At 42.9% G+C, this 16591-nt stretch overlaps 1 long non-coding RNA gene across 1 annotated transcript in view; it reads left to right on the top strand.

Annotated features, from left to right (window-relative positions):
- Positions 1 to 11678: 11678 nt before the first annotated feature.
- Positions 11679 to 16591, top strand: part of LOC132534862 (uncharacterized) — a 37233-nt gene continuing 32320 nt past the window's right edge. Inside the window, exon 1 of the long non-coding RNA XR_009546604.1 lies at positions 11679 to 12464. This is a non-coding gene — a long non-coding RNA (uncharacterized LOC132534862). The remainder of the gene's footprint in view (positions 12465 to 16591) is intronic.

Here is a 16591-nt window from a genome sequence, read left to right on the forward strand (position 1 = left end):
GAGAAATGGCAATAATCAAAACTTCATTTTCTCATATAAAGCCACAAGTAAATTTGTAGTTCCAGGAATAAGCTAGTTTTTCAACAAATACTTAAAAGATGTGTAGTTCTAGGAATGGGCCTGATTTACGCAATATATTATACATCTATTTGTCAGTGAGCTTCATATCTACTAAAGATTTGGTGGGCGGTCTTTGGACCAGCACCACAAGTACATGGCTTTTGAAGCATTTGGAGGTCTGGGTCTTGGGAGAGAATAAATATAATCTTACTATGTGAAATGTGGTTTGGCTCTTTCACTACAGACCCAAATACAGATTTCTGGACGGCATCTGAAACTGAGAGAGGTGACATATTTCCATATTTTCATCACCACAGCCACCATTCATTCCTTCATCACTACTGAATCTTTTCATCAAAGCAAAGGTCTCAAATCAAACTTTGCTTCAGGTCTTTTTTCTTGGGTCCTTGAGCTCATTCTACTTATCTCAAGTCCCGAATAAGTACAATTTGCATAGCTGATTGTGTTTTCGCTCCTAGTGCATAGGATTCTTTTATCAAGGGTTTAATATAAAAAATCTCTGGCACACTCATCCCCTTGAAAGCCCTGTTGTGCCTCCAGTGGCCATTTAGTGACCTTAAAAGGAAACCTGGGGCTCTTAAGGGCAAGGAATGTCAGATGAGTCAGTAGGCTATTCCTAACTGACCACACCCCAACCACTGCCCTAACAGCAACACATATTTGAAAAGGATTATGACCAGGTAAAATAATAATTTAATACCTTAAATTTTTCCCAGGAGAGGAGAAGCAGGAAAACTTATATTTCATGATGTCAAGTACGTCTGGAGTAGAACAGAACACTCTAATCTACCTGACTCTATATTATCACCCCATACTGATAATGCCATTTTGATAATGGCATCAAAGGACAACGCAAGATGGTAAAAAAATTCTGTTTTCACTGAGCCAGATCAGATTCTTGTGCAAACAATGTGACTCTAAACTCTAAGAACTTGGAAGCAAATAGTATCACTTCTTTGCCTGAAAACAAAACTCTGAAATTCAAACTCTCCACTTTATGAAGCCTTCTCTTTCCCCCACTGAGATGCAATATAAAACCATAATTAATCCAGCTCTGCACCAGGCCATGTGGAAAACAGGCCCAAGTTGGCCATATCTTGTTCTTTCAGAGAAGTCCAGACCCCTGACTTGTATGGCAATATAGATTATTTTTAAATATGATATTAATTTTTAAAAAATATTTATTTTCCCTTTTGTTGCCCTTGTTGTTTTTTATTGTAGTTTTTATTGTTGTTGTTATTGATGTCGTCACTGTTAGATAGGACAGAGAGAAATGGAGAGAGGAGGGGATGACAGAGAGGGGGAGAGAAAGACGGACACCTGCAGACCTGCTGAAGCGACTCCACTGCAGGTGGGGAGCCGGGGGCTCAAACCTGGGATCCTTCCGCAGGTCCTTGGGCTTTGAGCCACGTGCGCTTAACCCGCTGTGCTGCCACCTGACACCTATGATCTGAAATTTTATAAAGTAAAAAAAAAAAAACACTAAATATTTTGGTGAACTGAATTAGACTTGTAGGTCACCAGGTTGAGAACTTGGATCAACTCATCTAGGTATCCTTCTATGAAGTGCCTAAACATACTAATAGAAAGATTAAAAGAAAAGTTTTTGTTCTTAAGTATATGGAAGAGTACATTACACATGACTACACAGTTGTTGAATGCTGTGACAACGGATATTATCAAGTAGTCTGGGAGCCCAGGGGAAACAGAAGCAGATGAAGGTAGGTGAACAGGAAGATGGGCCAGCAGAAGATTCCAGAAGGAAGGTGATTTTTGAACCATCTGCTAGTTGAACTAAGTAAGCAGAAGTGGTGGGAGATGGTGGTTCGAGTTGAGGTATCAGCACCTGCTAAGTCACTAAGACTCCAAAAAGCCTGAACTTTCTACTAAAAATCCAATAGATAGATGACTGAGACTCAGGTCAGTGAAGGGAAGAGGTCCTTTCTGCCAATTATAAAGCAATGAAGAGGAGGGACTGAAGATTGAACTCAAAAGAGCATCAAAGTCTATTGTTCTTTTGGTAGCTCCAAGACATTCTCATGGTGTAGTATAGCACACAGATTCACTCAGCATCTGCTAGAAATTAGGTGTTATTTCAAAGAGACCAGAAGTAAGAATTTGAATCAAAGATAGAATAAGCCTCAGCATTTAGTAAACCTCTTTTCCTTCTTTCCTACTATTTGACTCATGATTAGATTTGTGGAAAGGATGAGTTGATGCGGTGGAAAATTTGAATGCAAACAGATTCTTTGATTGGAACAGCTAAAAGGAGTTGTCTATGTAACCTGTGTCATGGTAAATACAAATAGGTAAGTGGTCAATTAGGTAGAAAGAGAAATAGGGAGACGGAAGTTAGGTAGGCTGACAGGCAGGTTATAGATAGTTTCTTCACACAGAAAGAAAGATAACCTTCCCTTTCGGCATCTACTTCAGAAAATTTGTGCTGCAGCAAATTCTTTCTGTTCCCCTTAGTCACAAGTCAAACCTTAAAATAATGACATGGGGGTTGTATGTTATATGGAAAACTGGGAAATGTTATGCATGTACAAACTATTGTACTTACTGTTGAATGTGAAACATTAATTCCCCAGTAAAGAAATAAAAAAAAGTCAACAGGGGCCAGGCAGTGGCGCACCTGGTTAAGTGCACACATTATAGTGCACAAGGACCCAGGTTCAAGCCCCTGGTCCACACCTGCAGGGGGAAAGCTACACAAATGGTGAAGCAGGGTTGCAGGCATCTCTCTTCCTCTCTCCCACTCTATCCACCCTCCCCTCTCAATTTCTCTCTGTTTCTATTCAATAATAAATAAATATATTAAAAAAAAAAAAACAGTAACAGCAAAGGTCCCTTGTCTGCTTTACAGCTCAGGCATGTCTTTCTTTCCCTAGTTTCTATAGTAGTCTAACTTCAGTAGGTGTCTGGTTTCAAGTTGCAAGCCTCGAACAAAATAAATGTGAAATATGGTCCCCCCCCCATAAATGAAGCTAAATATGCAACACATTACTAACTACAAAGGTGGATTTAGAATAAATGGTGTGACTAATGGCTGTAAAGTTCTCTTATTTGAGGACTGGTTACTGTTTATTGAGAAAATAGCATGCAATAAGGTGTAGCTACTTAGCTGCATAAAAGGTGAAGTTTCTGACTCTGGAATCTCTACAAGTATTGCCTATGACTCATATCCTATTTTAGCTCAAAGCTTATTCTAAAGTTTTATTTTTCTTCTAGTTTTGTGGAGAGGGGGTGTGTGTGTGTGTGTGTAAGAGGTTTCATTTTTAGTTATATTTTCCCAACACCTGCCACCAAGGTTGGCTAGCCATTCATACATGTAGATGCCCTGACTGATAAAAATGTGAAAAGTCTATTCACAACAAAGAGGAACAGATTTCCGGGAAGGCGGCTTTCACACCCCTCCCTGAAAGCGCTGCAATCAGAAGACATCAGGTACTCGCCGCAGCATTTATAGAGTCAGTCTAGTATGATGCACACGCTCTTAAAATTTCACATTGAGGAGCTATGGTCCTCAGGCAAGCGATTAACTCCCGGGTGCCAGTTTCTCTTTCCCTGAAAAGGAAAGTGGAGGTATCTACCTTTTAGTACAGTTATTGGCAAAAGAAAACCCTTAAGAATTCATTATTGTTTATATGCATAATATGTATCTTCTATAGGTGGAAACATTCCCGTGATACGAAGACAAATAAAAACACTTTTTATCCCCTGGGGAAATTTACAATCTTACAATAAATATGACACCATAAAACCAGATCTGGGTCTGAACGACCTTTAAAAAAGAAGCAAAGAATGAAAGGAAAATTGGAAAGGCAACAGGTATTTATCGAGGGCGAGCGGGACACTCTCAGCCAGTGACTGACTATTCCCTTGAGTTTTGCATACTTATTTGATCTCTCTCGAGTTAAAGAGGCATGGTCCAGTTTAAACCTCAAGACTTTTTGCTAAGCTAGTTTAACAGGAAGGAAAAAAAAAAAAAAAACCAACAGCATTCTTATCAAAACAAACGGAATAGCAACTCGGAAGCCAAAGCTGAGTCTCGTGAAGACTGAGCTCATGGATTCCACACCCAGAGGCGCTCCTTGATATCTCTCCCTTCCATACAACCTAGCCAAAAGATACTATCGTAGGAAAAATATTGGCACCGAGCATTCTTAAAGCCAGTCGTAGACCTCTTGCTTTCTGCGCAGCTTAAGGATATCAACTGGCTTTGTTTCCGCCTAAAACAGGACTCAGAGGCCAAGTTGGAAACAAAAGGGTTCCGGGCACCCAGAGAGGAGGAAGCGGTATCCGAGCAACCAGAGGCGCCGCAGCGTGTCGCGCAGCCGCACTATGCCTTCTACTGCGTGGGCGGGGCCGTTGGGATCCTGGAAATTTACTGCTATTCCTCTTAAAGGAGCCGCGTATTTCCTTCCCGAAACCCTTGTGACAGTTGAGGTTGAAGGGAGGTCTCCATTTTACCTTGCTAAAGGAAATAAAACACAGTTTGAAGTCAGTTCCCAGAGAAGGACTAGTCTATACATAGCCAAATTATGCCAGAATGAACAGGCTGCCTCATAACCAAAAGCGAAAACAGACAAGCCAGCCATCCTGAAACTGAGCTTCTCCACACAAAAATAGGAGAAAAAGGGACAACTTCTTAATAAGGTCACATTGAGTATACAATAGATTTAAAACGATTGGCTTGGACTGTGAAAGAAAGCGCTCTCTCTCTAGTGATAGATTTGTCACACACAAAAAAAAAAGGAAGAAAAGAGCAAATGTTTCGAGAAACACCAGGATGAGCTCAGCATGAACCAGATACTTTTTCTTTTTACATTTACTTATTTTCTCTTTTGTTGCCCTTGTTCTTTTATTGTTGTAGTTATTATTGTTGTTGTTACTGATGTTGTTGGATAGGACAGAGAGAAATGGAGAGAGGTGTGTGGAAGACAGAGGGGGAGAGAAAGACACCTGCAGACCTGCTTCATTGCCTGTGAAGCGACTCCCCTGCAGGTGGGGAACCAGGGGCTGGAATCTTTATCCTTCCACCAGTCCTTGTGCTTTGCACTTTAACCTGCTGCGCTACCGCCAGACCCCTGACCCAGAATACTTACCTCTCTTTATAGGTAATTTTGAAATTAATCATCAATGAGACACACACACACACACACACACACACACACACACACCACGCCCTGTTTCTTAGTGGTCTAAGAAGTTTTCATATTAGATAACTTTATGATGAACAAGCTAAACAGCAATCTATTGCTTTCTTACTTGTCTGGAAAAAATCACATCTAGGATCCATTCTACCCTACCCGTCTCCATGGCATTGAGATGGTCCCCCTTAAAAAGCAATATATGGAAGGAACCATCCTGAAACAACTGGATGAAAAAAAAAGCAGGGTCTTTACAAAGTCAAGCCCTTCACACTTTTTGTGTGACTTTCAGTCCATTTCAGGGTCAAAGAGCATCGTCTGCTCTGTGCCTGCTCTCACGGTTTCTAGGGCAAAGTTCTTTCTTGCTGTGAATGACTATCAGGCAAGTCTAGCTACTCCAGCCATTTTCAGGCTGTGGGCATTAATGTGGTATCAGGGTGGCTTCTCACAAATATGAAGGTGATATTTCAGCTTTCTCATGGCTTGCAAATTGATTTTCTATGCCTGGACTGGATGATTCCCCTGCTGTATCTCTGTGATATTGTTGAAGGACAATGCAGGGCTTGGGACTCTGTCCTCGGAGCTTTAACTCTTAGCTTCACTTTTGCATGTATCCTGCTTTGGAATCTAAGAAACGATGAATTTAGAAACTGCACATTTGTCACGCATGCCTGTTTATTTCGAGCGAAACACGTGTTGAAGCCAGAAGGGCACTCTCTGGCAGCACCCTTATTCAATATTAAGCCACATTACATCTCTATTGCAGAACCTTTTTATCATGTCCTATCCTGCCCACCCTCCTTATGAAATTTCTCATCTTCCAATAGCCACTTGGTAATTTCTGATAGAAGCTTCTTGTTTTTTTTTTCTTCCCCAGAACGTTTATATTTCAAAGTTGTGATCTTTGAGTACTTAGCAGGTGTTGTGCATGCGTTTAGATCCCTTGGGCAGTGTTCAGCCTGTAATTTTAAGTTTGGATGCTAAATAAGGGGTGGCACACACATGATCTTACTTTATAGAACTACAGGTTCTAGGAAACTAATTACATGTCATGGAAAGTGTGTGGTAAAATGTTCTCATTTCCTTTGAAGCTGCAGGGGCATGTGGTATGATGTAATGGGCACTATCTCTTTGGAAGAAAAGTGTGTGGCCGTTGATGCCAGCTTTGGCCTTAGAGATCATTTGTCACTATGAAGAGACTGGAGTCTGAAAATGCTCCCAGTCTAAGAGGATGATGCTTGCATAGATGACAGCAGAGTAGTATGTACGGTTGCCACCTTTATTTGGGGGGGTGGGTGGGGAACTGGCATTTTATAGTTCAAATACTTTGTGGGATTTCTAGTGTCCAAACTAGCCCAATCTTACTCGGTCTCTTTACCTTCATCCTGCAGAATAGAAAGAAAATATATATAGAATTCAGATTCAAGCGTCACCTGGATTCTCCCTCAGATTTAATTCTGCCTCTTTCACATGAAACTCTCATAAGTAGTCCATAATTTTTTTTAAAAGATATGTTTGGAAGAAAGTAAAATATATGTGTTTGAAATATTTGTAAACACAGTTGGCTGATTGGGGCTGCTTATTTATTTAATAAGTATGTGTAATGGGGGGGTAGGCAGTGGCACATCTGGTTAAGCACACACATTACAGTGTGCAAGAACCCAAGTTCAAGCCCCTGGTGCCCACCTGCAGGGGGAAAGCTTCATGAGTGGTGAAGCAGGGCTGCAGGTGTCTCTCTGTCTCTCTCCCTCTCTGTCCTCCCCCTTCCCTCTCAATTTCTCTGTCTCTATACAATAGTAAATAAATAAATTTAATAAATATATAAATGTATCATAATGGTTTGGAAAAAAGACTTCTATCCCCTGAGGCTTCAAGATCTGTTTCAACCCTTAGCACCACCATAAGCCAGAGTTGAGAAGTGCTCTGGTGGGAAAAAAAAAAAGACACGTAACTGCGGGCTGGTGAAACAGCTCACTTGGATAGTATGCTGCTGTGCCATGTGCCTGATGCCTACCCCACCTCATTGAAGGAAGCTTTGGTGCTGTGGTCTCTCTCTCTGCCTCTATCAAATAGAGAGAGAGACAGAGAGAGAGGGGGGGTAGGGGAGGGAGGATATACTTTTATTGTTACTAAAACTGGCAGACCCAATAACAAAAGTAACTTCATCTGGACTCCAGGAGTCAGAGTTTGGGAATTCAGCCTTTACAGTGGGGCTGCCAGATAAAACACAGTACATTCAGTCAAATTTGAATTTCTTTTTCTTCCGTTCCTCCCTCCCTCCTTCCTTTTCTCTTTCTCCCTTTCTTTTCTTTTGTGAAACTGGAGTTTCCCACACTCAGATTTTATTGTTCTGGGTCACTTTTTTTTTTTTTTCCATTTAGAGAAAGAGAGAGAGCAGGGACACCACAGCACTGAAAGCTTCCTTCTTTGAAATACCAACTCCCATGTTGTTATGAAGCTCAAAACTGGTCCACAAGGATAGTAATGCAGGCACCATACCCGGAGAGCTCTCTCTCTCTGGCCCCAAATTTGAATTTCTATGTATAATCTGATATATAATGAACAGTACTTTTAGTATAAATAGTATTAGATGTTTAAAATAGAGCTATTTTTTGTTGTTTCTTAGAAATTTGTTTAACTGAGTAACGTGTTTTGTTGCTATTGTTAAATCTGGCAGTCATGTGGCAAGATACATGTGCCTTAATCTAGGCTCTTTCACCTATATTAAAGCAGTAAACACCAATGAAACCTTCTGGGTCAAGGTACCTGGGTAACATGTGAGCATGACAAACATGACTTACTAGAATGCTGCCCAAATCAGTAACAGATGGCTACTCTAAGAGCCCATCAAAATCTCATTAGTGCTTACTGTTAGTATGTTCATTCATCCATTCATGCAACCATTATCATTATAGGCCCACTATGTGTCAGGCATAAATTCTGGGAAGACTAAGGTAAACAAGGTTTTGATAGAAATCCCTGCCTCTGAAGAGTAATATATAAACACACACACACACACACACACACACACACACACACACACACACACACACACACACACACACACACTGCCTCCAGGGTTATCAGGGGAAAAAAAAGGCCATTGAGATCAATGCAGTCATCATGCAGGCACTGAGCCCCAATGATAACCATTGTGGGGTCTAAAGTCTAGGACATGAGGCAACCCAGATTCCCTTTGATTTCAGTGTTAAGGGGAAACAATTCTTTTCTCCACTTTTTCTTTATTTATATGAGTGGCAGATTTAAACTTCAACTTCAGGGAGAAAAGCTTCTAAGAGCAAGACTTCTAAGAGCTATAGCTTCCAAAAGTTGTTCAGTCATTTTCTCTTAAAAGAACCATAAGATATTACTACTCCACTTGCTGTCTTGGATATCAGCTATACAAACTGACTGATGAAATAAATTAAAAAAAAAATTCTAGAGTTGTTTGGGAAGGATTATTGGGAATGAATCTCTGATGCACACTATGAAAAATCTAACCAATTTCACTTTTCTGCTGTACATCTGTAGAACCAGAATATTTAAAAAGTAGTTTCAAATACTATAGTAAGTAGAGATAAATCTCTGTGCTAAGGTTTCCTCACTCAAAGGAATATTATACAACAGTGGTTGCTTTATGTGGTAGCTTTTCAACTTCTCTATCATTTCACTAGACATTCTTAATGGATTTTATTCCAACTATAGTGACTAGAAAATCTTCATTTAAAGAGAAGTTTAGGTTGTGGAGGAGAGGTGGTTTATCAAGTAAAGTATATGCTTTGCATGTTTGAAGCCCTGGGTTTGACTCCTAGCACAACTTATGATTGAGTGGTGATCTCATTAAAATAAATAAATCAAAAAAATACATAGGAGTACACCACTTGTGAAGTATTCTCCCCTTCAGTTCAAGATCAGGGGTTTGAACCCCAGGTTCTTGTTTAAGTAGAATATACTCTCAATAGCATGCACCAACACCTTGGCCCCCCTTGGAAATCTTATTTTACAAAAATATGTAAAAAACTTATTGTAGTGGCCCACAAGGTAGTACAGTGAAAAAAGCCTCAGACTCTCAAGCATAAGGTGTATAGCTTGAGCTCTGGCATTGTATGCACCAGAGAGATGCTGTAATTCTCGCTCTCTTCTCTTTAAATAAATAAATATTTTTTACAAAAGTTTCTTGGGGGCCATACCTGGTTAAGTGCACACATTGCAGTGCCTAAGGATCCAGGTTCAAGCCTCCTGGTCCCCACCTGCAGAGAAAGCTTCAGGAGTGGTGAAGCGGGGCTGCAGGTGTCTGTCTCTATCTCTTTCGCTATCTCCCACAACCCTTTCAATTTCTTGGTCTCTATAGAATAACAAATAAAGTAAGAATATTAAAAAACTTTCTTGTACACAAGTAATCATGCCAACATTAATTATGTTGTTATTGCTATTTTTTTACTAGAACACTGATCAGCTCTTGCCTTATGGTGGTGCTGGGGAGTGAACCTGGGACCTTACATCCTCTGGCATGAACGTCTTTTTGCATTACCACTGTTGTCTCCTCAGCCCTCCAACACTATTAATTAGAGCAAACTATGGGAAACAAACTAGTGTCCAAGACTCAGAGAAAAATTATAATTAGCTAGGTTACATTGTATTTCTTCGGCAGACTCTAAAAGTCATGAAGACTATTTGTTATAGAAAATGTACACACAAGAGGGCCGGCCATGGCGCACCAGGTTATGCTCATATAGTACAAACCTCAAAGTCTGAAGCAAGGGTCCCAGTTCAAGCCTCGGGCTCCCCACCTGCAGGCGGGTCGCTTCACAGGCTGTGAAGCAAGTCTGCAGGTGTCTTTCTCTCACCCTCTCTATTTCCCTATCTCTCTTAATTTCTCTGTCCTATTCGGAAAAAAAAAATGGCCGCAGGAGCAGTGGATTAGTGGTCCAGGCACCGAGCCCCAACGGTGACTCTGTAGGCAAAAAGAAAGAAAAAAAGAAAAATGCAGGTTCCAAAATTAGGTTTAACAGTTTAATGTAACTACAAGTACACATTTTGTTTAGTAATGGTTATTCCTTCGCTTTCTGGGTAATTTTTTTTTTCCTTTTGTATTTTTCATGTTTTCTTCTGGGCATAACATACTCTAGTAACATAAACTATGTCTTTTTAAATGTTATATTTAAAATTAAAGGTTACCAACTGGAACACACAGCATAATCCATTTAAAATAAATTTAAATCTATACCCAGAAGGTGAGACTTAAGGTCCCAAGTTTGATCCTTGCTATTACGTGTCAGAGCAATGCTCTGGTTCTCTCTCTACTTTTCTTCTCTGCCTTCTCTCAATAATAGTCTTTAATATATATATCCCAAAAAGTCTATACCCAGAACAAGTATTCCTCAATAACTGGAGTCTGTTAATTTCCCTCTGTTTTCATTTTCTCTTTAAAGTAAAATTTACTACTATAACTTTGTCATCTTAAAAGGAAGGCCTGTGTTACGGTTCGAACAAACATGCCTTCTTAATTCCTATGCTCCTTCATCCCAGCGTCATGTGTAGAGAAAGTTGCCTACCATTTTATCTGAATCATTTGTATAAAAGGAGACAAAAAGGGTTTAATCTCAGCAAAATGTAAGCACACTAAGAGCCAGGCTCCTGTTGAGGAAATGCTAGGAAGGTAGTCACATCGAGGCAGGGCCAGTGCCCCTTCAGGGTGAAGAATCCACTGGCAATTGTGCCCAGACCTTCTTTGCCAAGTGATGAAGCGAAGGCACAGGGACAGAAAGGAGTTACCGACAGGAAACATTCTCTCCGACCTTTGCTTGAAACTGAAATCTTTGAAGTCTTAAAAGTCTTATAAAAGAAAATAAAAGTCTTAAGCTCCCCCCACCGCGGGCCACATTACACTGTTCCTAGTCTGTGCCATTTAGTAACCTTGAGGTAGTATTTTCCCCCAGAACCTTGTCATGGTACTGTGCTCTCCCCTTCTAAGCCCTTATTCAGAAATTTGTATTAAGCCATTTACAAATCTGTATGTGTATATATCTATATATAGCAGTTCAATAAATATATTACATATTTAAGTTACGTAAAAATAGATATGCTATATATAACATATGTTAAATATATATTTTATCAGTTCAAAGTCTTGCCACCATGTCTTACAATTAGCCAGACGGGGAAGCAGAATCTCAACTCTTAAGACAACACATTAAGAAATAAAAGGAAGGACAAACAAACCTTCCTTTATTCTAAATAAATATACCACCATAGGCAGAACCGCCCGTATTAACTATTTTTTACCCTCACTGGGTCGTTTCGTTCCTCATGCAGAATCAAACTGCTGCGGGCCCAAGACTCAACCAATTTGCTTTCTCACTTTTTGTATTTCATAATACACAATGACTTCCAACTGCCTTACTCTTTTTTGGAATTAAAAAAAAAAAAAACCTTCAAGTAAACTGAGACAGAACAACAGAATTTCCAAGTCCCCAGAGAAGCGCTGGTGCTCCGATTAGACAAAAACCCCAGGAATTTGAGCCGGGCTAAGGATGAATTTAAAAGCCTAGCTATTTGGGGATTTTTTTTTTTCTTTCCCCTTTCTGTCCCTTTTTTCATCAGGAACAAAGGCAAATAAGCAGAAAACAAAATTGCCGCAGAGATCACAAAACATTTTCGATGCAATTAAGGCGGCGTCATTTCTCCCTTAACAAGAAAGCGCCCGGAGGAAGCGTTTCTGCCATCCCTGCAAACTAGGGACAAAGGGAAAAAATGTGGTCTCAACAGCACACTGCTGGCTTCCACACCACGCCTGCGGTGAGCGCTGGGAAGGCTTCCAAGGGTGGACAAGCGTCTAGCAAGCCACACTTCCCAGATCCTCCCTGCGCCGAGCACGCCAGGGAAGGACTAGGTGGCCTCTCCGGCTCCAAGTAGGCCCGCCCCCGCCGCCATGATGTTGTTTTCCCCAGTCCGGCCGCCCGGCCACGTGGCACACCGATGCGACAGCGGAGGCCCCGCCCTCACTTCCGGCCAAACCGGTTCCAGCCGGCCGCGGCCCTCAGACGTGCGGTTGCCCCCTGGTGGCCACCGCAGGCTTCCGGCCGCGCCCTGTCGCGCCGCCATTGCCTGCCCAGTCAGCTGCACGTTAGCAGCGTGTGTGGGCGGGGCTGCCGGAGCCGCGTGACCCCGGTGCGGGCGTTTGCCACGTGGTCAACCTGGGTCGCCTGTAGCCTCCGCGCCCTCAGCACAGTAAGCGGGCGCCGCGCAGGTGCGTCGCGGGCGTTTTTGACTCGCGAGTTCGGTCAGAATTTTCCCAGGGGCCCGCCCTTCGCTCCCAGCGCCTCTGTCCTGGGCCTGAACTCCTCCACGGCCCCCAACACATCCAGGTCACCTGCCACGGCCACACAGCGCGGCTAGGGCCCCGCAGAATGGCCAGGGGCTGCCCCCTGCGAGACCCAGGGAGGAGGCTTCAAACTCCTGGCCTGACCTGCTGTGGCACGCGGGGTCTCTGTTTCCGCCGCCCTCGAGGCTCGGGCGCCGCAGCTGCAGTGCGGGTGCGGGGCTGCCGCGCTCCCGGGCGCTCCGCCTGCGGCAGGGCCGGTGCGCGGGGCCGCCACTCGCTCGGGCGCGGTTGCCGGCAGGTCTCTGCAAGATGCCGGGAGGGCCCAGCACAGCTTCCCGTCCCGCTAGGCGGGCAGGTGGTGACCGTTTTCTGGAAGTGCCACTGCTGGGACCCTCCTCTTTTCTGTGGAAGAAAGTGAGGGGGAGGGTGTCTGGCAGTAGCGCAGCGAGTTAAGTGCAGGTGGCGCGAAGTGCAGAGACTAGCACAGGGATCCCGGTTCGAGCCCCGGCTCCCCACCTGCAGGCGGTGAAGCAGGTCTGCAGATGTCTGTCTTTTTCTCCCCATCTTTTTCCATTTCTCTTTGTCCTATGCAACAACAACAGCAATGGCAGCAGTAATAATAACAAGGGAAACAAAAGGAAAAAAAAAAAGGCCTCCAGGAGCAGTAGATTCGTAGTGCAGGCACCGAGCCCCAGCAATAACCCTGGAGGCAAAAAATAAAATAAGAGGGAGAAATCGACAGTGTAAAGAAGAGACATCCACAGCACTGGCCCACCACGGCTGATGCATCCTCCCCGCCAGTGGGGACCCAGGGCTTAGCATGGTAACATGTCTGCTTTGCCACACGACTACCTGGCTTCTCCTTTTCACGAGTCCCCAAGGGCTCCAGCCATGCAAGTGTGGTGCACTACCATTCATCTCCCCGGCCTGTCTTTGCAGGTTTTGAATTTTGGCTCTTGTTATTCATCTGCTGACTCCAAATGAAATAAAGTTAAACAGTGAGACATTCATTCCACTTACATAGGTTTTAGGGCTGATGTTCATTTCTGATTGGCTGCAGGCCCCATGTGCTTTATTGACGGCACATGAGAACTTTGGAATATGAAATGCTCTCTACATTTGAAACACTGTTATTCACAACGAACCTCTAGATTATTATGATTATTGATAGTTTTTGTTTTAAACCTTTGAGCAATGACCATGACTAATCCTGATCTCTTTATGACACATTATGTGAACTTGTTCTTATTTTCATTACTAATGACAGCTATAAAATGACTATAAACTGAACCATAAATGTAATGCCTAGCCTCTTTAAAATTTATTGATAATTTTAAAGACATCGGCGCTCCTTTGGTGGAGATGAATACAGACAAGGCCATTATTTCCAAGACTAATTATTCTGACGAAATTTATTCAGATATTTATCTTTCAGGTCCAATTTGTGTGAATAATGCCCCCCCTTTCTTTTTCTTTATTCCATGTATAGCATTTTACAAAAACTTTGTGTGATTATCTGAAATTTCCATGCCTGTTGCGGTGGAAACTGGTTAAGTTCATGGAAAGTTCCAGGGCGACCAGCGTACTCCTGGGAGAGTTCAGTCGTAGCACCTACTTGAAAGAATCACAAGGGATTCCGTGATCAGGTGTGCAAAATTTAAACTTCTATATTACAGAGGTGTGAGATAGAAGCCACGAAAAGGAGTCCGGCGGCAGCACACCGGGTTGAGCGCCTGTGGCGCAAAGCGCAAGCACCCGCGTAAGGATCCCGGTTCAAGCCCCCCGCTCCCCACCTGCAGGGGAGTCGCTTCACGGGCGGTGAAGCAGGTCTGCAGGTGTCTTATCTTTCTCTCCCCCTCTCTGTCTTCCCTTCCTCTCTCCATTTCTCTCTGTCCTATCCAACAACGACGACATCAATAACAACAATAATAACTACAACAGTAAAACAACAAGGGCAACAAAAGGGACAGGACAGAGAGAAATCAAGAGAGGAGGGGAAGACAGAAAGGGGGAGAGAAAGACACCTGCAGACCTGCTTTACTCCCCCTGCAGGTGGGGAACCGGCGGCTCGAACCGGGATCCTTACAATGGTCCTTGTGCTTTGTGCCTTACGTGCTTCACTCACTGCGCTACTGCCCGGCCCCCTTGCCTTTTACTTCTACGTGAACTTATATATAAAACATATGAAAACTTACATATAAAACATACGGCACACCCGGTTAAGTGCACATACAACTGTGCAAGAGTACGCGCCAAGTCCCTGCTCCTCCCCTGTAGAGGGTCGCTTCACAAGCGGTGAAGCAGGTCTGCAGTTGTGTTTCCCTCTTCCTTCTCTTCAGCTCCTCCCCTCTCAATTTCTCTATCCTATTGAATTTAAAAAAAAAAAAGCCACCAGAAGCAGATTCGTAATGCTAGCCCCAAGCTCCGACTGGAGGCAAAGATATGAAATGAAATGAAATGAAATGAAATGGGGGGTGTGGTGGTAGCGCAGCAGGTTAAGTGCACGTGGTGCAAAGCTCAAGGACCAACGCAGGAATCCCAGTTGGAGCCCCTGGCACCCCACTGCAGGGGGGTCGCTTCACAAGCAGTAAAGCAGGTCTGCAGGGGTCTTCCTCTCTGCCTCTCAATCTTCCCCTCCTCTCTCGATAGCTCTGTCTTATCCAACAACAACAACAACAGCAGTAATAATAATAAGGGCAACAAAAATGGGAAAAACAGCCTCCAGGAGAAGTGGATTCATAGTGCAGGCACTGAGCCCCAGTGATAACTCTGGTGGCAAAAAAAAAGTAAAAAACTCAAAAATAATAACAATAAAAATATCTAAAGTCTAGAAAAGTAGTCCAGTGGGCAGAGCATAAGACTTGTATGTATAAGGCCCTGGTTTGATCTCTAGCACAGCTTATGTCAGAACTAAGCTCTAGACTTTCTCCTATAAAATAAATGTCTTAAGAAGAAAGATTTATCTAATGCCCTGATGCTGTGTCAGGTACCATTTCAGTTCATCCTCACAACATACCTATACAATCTGTTTCACAAAAGTCAGATTGAAGCAATAAGAGGTTAATAACATGCTCAAAGTCATACAGCCTTTGCAATTCCCCATACAGAGTGGCAGCACGGGAGCCAGGCAGTGGTGCACCTGCTTAAGTGCTCACATTTCAGTGCACAAGCACCTGGGTTCAAGCCCCTTGCTCCCACCTGTAGGGGAAAAGCTTCATGAGTGGTGAAGCAGGGCTGCAGGTGTTCCTCTGTCTATCCCTACCCTCTCAATTTCTCTGTCCATATAATATATATATATATATATATATATATATATATATATATATCTTTAAAAAAATAAACTGGCATGGAAGCACAAATGACCAGTCTTCCATCTCAGCTCTGCAAGTGTTTCTTTCTTTTTTTTCTTTTCTTTTTCTTTTTTCTTATTTTGCCTCCAGGGTTATTGCTGGGGCTCAGTGCCTGCACTATGAATCCACTGCTCCTGGAGGCCATTTTTCCTATTTTTGTTGCCCTTGTAGTTATTATTATTATGCTGTTGTGCTATTATGACTCTACCCCTTTTGGTGTTCTGGTGGCTTTTTTTTTTTAATGGTAGAATAGAGAGAAATAGGGAAGGAGAAAGAAGAGGGAGAGAGGGAAAGAGGGAGAATCACCTGCAGCACTGCTCCACCACTTGTGAAGCTTCTTCCTGCAGGTGGACACGGAGAGTTTGAGTCCTAGTCTTTGCGTATGGTAGCATGTACACTAACACCCTACCCTCTAGATAGATGATGATGATGATTACCAGAGCACTGCTCAGCTCTGGCTTTAGGTGGTGTGGGGGGGTTGAATCTGGGACTTTAAGTGCTGAGGTATGAGAGGCTTTTTGGATAGCCATTATGCTATCTCTTCAGCCCTAGATAATTAATTAACTAATTAATTAATTTTATTTTCCAGAGCACTGCTCAGCTGGGGCTTACGGTGATGCTGGGTTGGAGGTAGACCCTGGGAACTGAGAGCCTCAGGAATGAGAGTCTGTTTGCATAACCTT

The sequence above is a fragment of the Erinaceus europaeus genome, chromosome 20 (assembly GCF_950295315.1).
Source record: "Erinaceus europaeus chromosome 20, mEriEur2.1, whole genome shotgun sequence".
NCBI lineage: Eukaryota > Metazoa > Chordata > Mammalia > Eulipotyphla > Erinaceidae > Erinaceus > Erinaceus europaeus.